This window comes from Monopterus albus, unplaced genomic scaffold (genome assembly GCF_001952655.1).
Source record: "Monopterus albus unplaced genomic scaffold, M_albus_1.0 scaffold175.1, whole genome shotgun sequence".
NCBI classification, from domain to species: Eukaryota; Metazoa; Chordata; class Actinopteri; order Synbranchiformes; family Synbranchidae; genus Monopterus; species Monopterus albus.
Genome location: NW_018128055.1, coordinates 62,983 through 69,562, shown reverse-complemented (window position 1 = coordinate 69,562; position 6,580 = coordinate 62,983). Strand labels below are relative to the sequence as shown.

At 41.0% G+C, this 6,580-nt stretch overlaps 1 protein-coding gene across 1 annotated transcript in view; it reads left to right on the top strand.

Moving 5' to 3' along the window:
* Positions 1-6,580, top strand: part of tanc2b (tetratricopeptide repeat, ankyrin repeat and coiled-coil containing 2b) — a 139,302-nt gene that overhangs the window by 85,836 nt on the left and 46,886 nt on the right.

Genomic DNA, 6,580 nt, shown 5'->3' with positions numbered 1-6,580 from the left:
TGCTCTGTCTTTGTGTGGCTGCAGTCAGTCTGCTAACTGTCTACAGGATTACATAAGAGTAACAATTGGTTACAGCTTCTGTCAGACACAAAAAGAATTTTGGGCTGCTTTGATGTTCATTTTAATTTCATGCTAAAGATAATGGCAGATTATCAAAAACATCTTAATCAGAAGCTTAATCTGAAAATCAGCCATCCAGTGCTTTTCCTCATTTATTGTCTTGTTTTGAATTTTTAATTGCATTTCTTAATTCAATAACAACAGAGAAACATCCTGCTCATCCAGATCTTCTCAGTGACGAAGGTGCAGTCTTCACATAGCTGGGACGTTATAAATATCCTCACAAGGGGCTGATCTCCAGTTGGGACAGAGGTCAAGGCAGCCAGCTATTATTAGGCCACTGTAACAAGTGGTATCCTTGGCAGTTACACTACTCTCACTCTCTTAAATTGGTTTTGTATTTAACTCTACAGCTTGCTGTTATCCTCAGACCTCTCTGGTCTCCTGTTGGGGAAGGGTATGGAAAAATAAGCATCACTGCCACACTTGTGTATCACCCTGCCACTGGAGGAGTGAGACCATGTTGGCTGCTCAGAGTTAACAATAGCCGCTGTGTTTCTAGGGCTGAGTCACGAGTCAGAGTCCTTCAGGAATGATGGGCTTGTTCACCAGAGTAGAGAGCTGACCAGAAAGCCTGCAATATGGACATAGGGAGGGTTTATACAACAGGGATTGTATAAAAAGCTGCTCAGAGCAAATAATTATTAGTGTGTTAAAATTGAGAGAACAGTACCCTATTGATCTCCCTGAAATAGCACCTAGCTGGAAGGCCCTGTTTAAATTATTGTTATAGACAGTGCATTTGATTATCAATTTCATAAACCATGCTCGTTGTTATCAAGCACCGTAAAACAATACAATTATGCACAAAAAGGTGTGAAGATACATTACACCATTACCAAGATAATGGTGTGTGTAGGTCAATGACAGATATAACTGGTAAAGCCATTATACTGTAAAAAACAATCAGCTTTTAAGGCGGACTTTTGGAGTTTCCAGCCCCAACTGTTGGGCAGGACGTTACACAGTTGGTTAGTAAAGCTCGGTCTTAAAGGTCATCAAGTTATTTTCAAAAGGTTTCAGACTCTGGTTCCAAACCTACAAACAGAAAGTACTTTGTGAAAAACGTGTGCTTCTGGATGTTTGCATTGATAAACAGTTCAACACAGCTTCTACAGAATCTTTCCCTGCATAGCTTGAGGTCCTTCAGATTCATTTGCTCATTTGCTCATTTAGCTTTGACTTGATGGCTTTCACTTGATTATGTGTTGTTGGTCTAATCTGGGCCCAATAAGATTACGTGAAATGTTGAATTAGCAGCTTTTTAGGTGAGGGAGAGCTCAGCTAATGAGCCTTTTTGGAAAATCAACCCCTCCCTCGCACTCCTAGCATTCTGCCTGTGCCTCACCTTGCTCCGCTAATCCTCCCACGGCTGTAATGATAGATACACGTGCATGTGTGCAGACACATTCACACACACAATGTACATAAAAGAGGGAGAGGCAGCCGAGCTAATGGACTTGCACTTGCTGGTGCCAGTGAGCAGCAGCCTGCAGTTTGAGGCTGTGACTGAGCAGCTCACTGCGTTGCAGAGCAACATCTGGTCGGCATTGTTTTGTTCAACAAGTCAACAAGACAAGCACAGCAAATCATCCGCGGTCTCTGAGCTGGATTACCGTGGACACTGAGAACAAGCCTTTGGCTGATACTTAAGGACTGGAGAAATGTATATAAAACATCACGTCTGAAGTCCTTAGTATCAAACCCAAGCTAGTTATCAGACACATCTGTGTTTAGATTCATGTGGAATTTACTAAAGGACTTGGAAAACCTGACAAAGTAAAACTAAGGGCTTACTATTAAATGAAACAAAAACATTATTCTTGTGCCTCTTACTGCATCTCTCTCGATTTCCTAGTGGACAGTAGAATCTCCTTTGCTGTCTGAAAGATTAACATCACAGCCACTCTTCAGCTTTTCCAAGGTTCCTCGCCGGGACATAAAAAGCATATACCAGTGCAACTTTCTGAAAAAGGCATTACAACTAAATTCAACATTTATAGGGTGAATGTAGCCGGGCAACAATTCTGATATAAATTGTCAGCTTTCAGTGGAACCCTGCTTGATCTGGATCACAGATCACATCATGTTATAATTTTTAAAGAAAATCTCCTCAAAAGAGAAAATTGTAAATAAACATCACAGAATTTGTGGAAGATTTCATTTGATGTGGTGCATTAGACTGAGCATCAAGTTCACTTTGTTTTTTTTCATAATGCTGAAAAGAAAATCCTTAAAAATATTGTTATGTGTTTAAGCATATCTTCCAGTCCTGCTGGAGAATCTCAAACATATGGAAAAGCCTGTTCATTGTTCTCACACTTGTGAAGGAACTCAGCTGCAGTATATATTGTGATGTTGAAGCTTTTAGTGCTGGTGAAATCGCCCTCTCTCTGCATTACCCCCACCTTGGAAAGGTGGACAAGACTCGCGGTTCCCCTGTGCTATGCTGTTGCCATAGTGACCCGGGCAGCGTGCTTGGTTCCTGTAAAGCTCTGCTTGTGTTGCAGACAGCTGGGCGATGTATGTCATCAACCACATTATTCTTCTGTATGTGTGTGTATGTTAACATGGTTGTGTGCGGGCGCCTACGACTTTGTCTGAGTGGGCGCCTGAGGTTGTTTGTAACTGAGACAATTATACAGACAATACTTCGTTGCCATCAAAATGTCTCTTTTTACCTGCTTATTATCATTCGCGTATTTGCAGCAAATTAGAAATTGTGCATTGCATATTGGCGTTTTCAGTTCATATTCAGACGCTTTCATTTATTGGTTGAGAACCCAGGTCGTGTCTGAGGACGACAGTCATGTAGAAAAGAAGCTTTCCTCTTTTATTTACACTACACCCAGTGAATCTGAATCACAGTATTGACTTCTTTTTGGTGATAATTTCACTTGGGAATAGAGATCAGCTTTTCAATGTTCACATTGTCTCTTAGCATTGTCTGCATCTCCTCCCTTTTCTCACTGTAATCTCACATGTACGCTTGCATACATGACCATGTATATTAATTTGCAGAGCATGAAACAAATATGTATTTCACGGCCACATGCATCTGCACACAGACAAGATATATTTATTCATAAGCTCATTAGAGGAGTGGATTTGCTGCTGCCATCCATCACACTGTCACCCGTCCTCAGTTTGGCATACACCGACAACAGAACTGCAGGAAAGAAGTCTGTGGGATTTAGTCTCCTGGAACCGCTGCTACAGAGGGGATTTACTCCAATAGACAGGGTCCAACTTTACTATTTGATAGACATGAGATCAGGGAGATGAGGAAAAAAAAAAACAACAAAAAAAAGAAACTAATCTTCTAGCCACCATGGTTTACCCAAAAATTCATTTTCTGTATGGGAAATTTAAAAGAATGTTTTAGTTTTTTAGAACAGTCATTGTCAGGTGGTGCTCAGCAGTATAATACTAGTTGCACAGGTGTATTGTTAAAATGTAAAAAATATGATATACATGTATATGAGGATGGAGCTTTTGTAGGCACACTGTAAAGTTCATCACACTGCTTGTGGCTTGCTACAAGCTGGTGCAAGCTGCTGCAAGCTTGTCAGCGTAGGTGCAAGAGGAGTTCATCAGAACAGGGTAGGACTGTGGTTTGAAAGAGAAATGGAGAAATCTGACTTTGCTCAGCTGTGGCAAAGATTGTCCAACTATTGCCTAGTGGTGTTTTACTCCCTTTCTTAGTGCCACCATGTGAACCTTTTACAACTCCCAAGCAAAACAAAAACATACAAACTCTGATTAATATGTGTGCAAAATGTTTCTAATATTGTAGTATTTCATGTAAGGGATGTCCCTTCTTTTCTACTGAAAATCAAGGTTCTTAAATTGATTCCCATTTGCATCCTGTGACTAATACAAAGCCACCTTTGTTAGTTGTTAATTCCCTCAGAAAACAGAAGACAAGTGCTCTTTTAATGGGCAAGATCCAAATGTCTCCAAACAAATGGCAAGTAATTCCAGGAAATGAGAGGGAATTTAAAATCTGGCATAATAAACAATTAACTTCAGTATAAGGATAGAAGAAAGTGGAAAAAGTACAGATACATGGATATGAATAAACACACAGATGTACAGTACATGATTATAATTATGCGACTGACTCAAATAGATTTTTTTCTGTGTAATTTCTGTCTTCTATACATCACCAACACTATTCAAATAAAAATAACAAGAACAAAAATTGACTACCTTTCAGAAACCATCATAAGCTACAGTAAATCAGTAGTTAAGATGGATATTTTATCTGACAAAATACATACAGTAAATGGTTTAAAATGTTCTCTGACTTGACTGTACATCTGTTTTTCAGGCAGGAATCAGAGTTGATCCAGTCATAGATAGCTCGGGTTCCTTCCTCTTCCTGGCTGTTAGTTGTAGTTTCTCACTGTGGCATCTGTGCTGGCTCACTTCCTAGATGTAGTCAATTAGCAGAGTCCATTCCAGACCATACGAATGCTGTAATAATACCACGTGTGTTTAGTAAGTGAACACATCTACTTTGGATGCAGCTTTCACACAGCTCTGATGGAGTGTGTTATTTCCTCTGCCATGTAGATTTTGTTTTTGTTGGTCTGACTGTGTGTGTGTGTTTGTGTGAGTGAGCAGAACATTTTAGGGTAGGGGGTGGGGGGCTCCTCCAGACATCCACTGTCATCTCCACTGTTTTTAGCATGTTCAGTTCCAGGTTGTTGCACGCAATGTCACTAAGCCGTTTGATGAAATTTGCCATGTGGTCCAACAGAAGATGCTCTTAAAATTCACTATCAGCTTGACCAGTTACATGTCCTGTTGACCTCTCGCTAAAGTGAGCTAGTGACATTTGCAAGGGCAAAATGTGGGACAGTAGCCAGCAAAGTTGTGCTGATCAGACAATGGCAACGTCAGAGCGGTGTCAAGGTAAATGGTTTGCTGACTCTGCAAAAAAAAAATAGAAGACTACTCAAGTACAACAACACATCTGAGGACTCCTCTACAATCTCACTACCCAAGTGAGATACCAAAGTTAACGTTACCACAGACAAGTGGAGCAGTGTCTGTTCTATAGCCTTGCCTGACTGTCCTACCCCTGCAGCTTACTCACCCTGAAGAAGACCAGTGGGTCAAAACATTGGCTACACATTCTAAATACATCATGTAAACTTTCAGTGTGCTGTCTTTTTTTTTCCACCTTGGCAGCACATCATGATATTTTAGCTAAGCTCTCCTGATGTAGCGCATAAATCAGCCAAAGCAGCAAGAGGTACTAACTAATATTTTTTTAAAATGAAGTACTAAGCCCAGCTCTGTACTTTTTATTTATTTACTTATTTTGGTGGGGCGGGCGTTGCATTCAAATTAATTCAAATGAATTTTGTGTCAGCTTGAGCATCATTTAAACATGATTTTTGGAAAAAGTGCACCCCTAGTCTGTACGCAAACTCGCCACCGTCTCGGACGAGGTTGATGACCGTTGTGTCATCTGCAAACTTCAGGAGTTTAACAGAGGGGTCTCCTGAGGTGCAGTTGTTGGTGTAGAGGGAGAAGAGCAGCGGGGAGAAAGTACATCCCAGGGGGGTCCCTGTGCTGACTGATGTGTGTCGGATGTGGTTTTCCCCAGCCTCACCTGGTGCCTCCTGTCTGTCAGAAAGCTGGTGATCCACTGACAGGTGTGGGCAAGCACAGTGAGCTGGGTCAGTTTAGAATGAAATTTGAAGCTGAAGTAAACAGAGGACCCATGCATAGGTCCCTGGGGAGTCAAGATGTTGCAGGATGTAATGCAGTGCTATGTTGACTGCTTCATTCACTGACCTGTATGCCTGGTAGGCAAAGTGCAGGAGGTCCAGCAGCAGGTCTGTGATGTCCTTCAGGTGGGTCAACCAGTCTCTCAAAGGGTTTTATAACCACAGATGTCAGTGCAACAGTTTGTAGTTATTCAGTCCACATAAATTAAAACATAAGATGATATATATATGTAGCCCGGGGATATAACCCAGTTTTCCACCTGTTATACTATACAAATTACTGTATACTGGCATTAGCTGTAACTTGACCCTTAAACAAAAGTAGTAAATGGCCTCTTCTTGTTCTTCAGTCATTGCTGCTCAAACAAACTATGTTTAAAGTGCTGCTCATGACTTCCTGCTCACTAAACTCTGGTTCAGCACAGGGTTGCCGCACCAGAGAGCTTTGGACATGTGCACTCACCCATAATAAGAATGGTTAGCAGCAGCCTACAATGTAATCTGTTTGACACCCTTATTTATCCAGATTAGTAAATTAATACCAAATTATGCTTCACTCCTGTTCAGAACAAACCCCCAGACTTACAAAAAAAGAAAAAGATTAGATTAAATAAATGAACCGTGCACAGTTTAGTTGATGCTAGGTGAAATTTGGGCCTGTGTTCAGTACCATCCCAGCCATTTCTAGGCACTGTGGACTTCTTTAGAAACCAGAC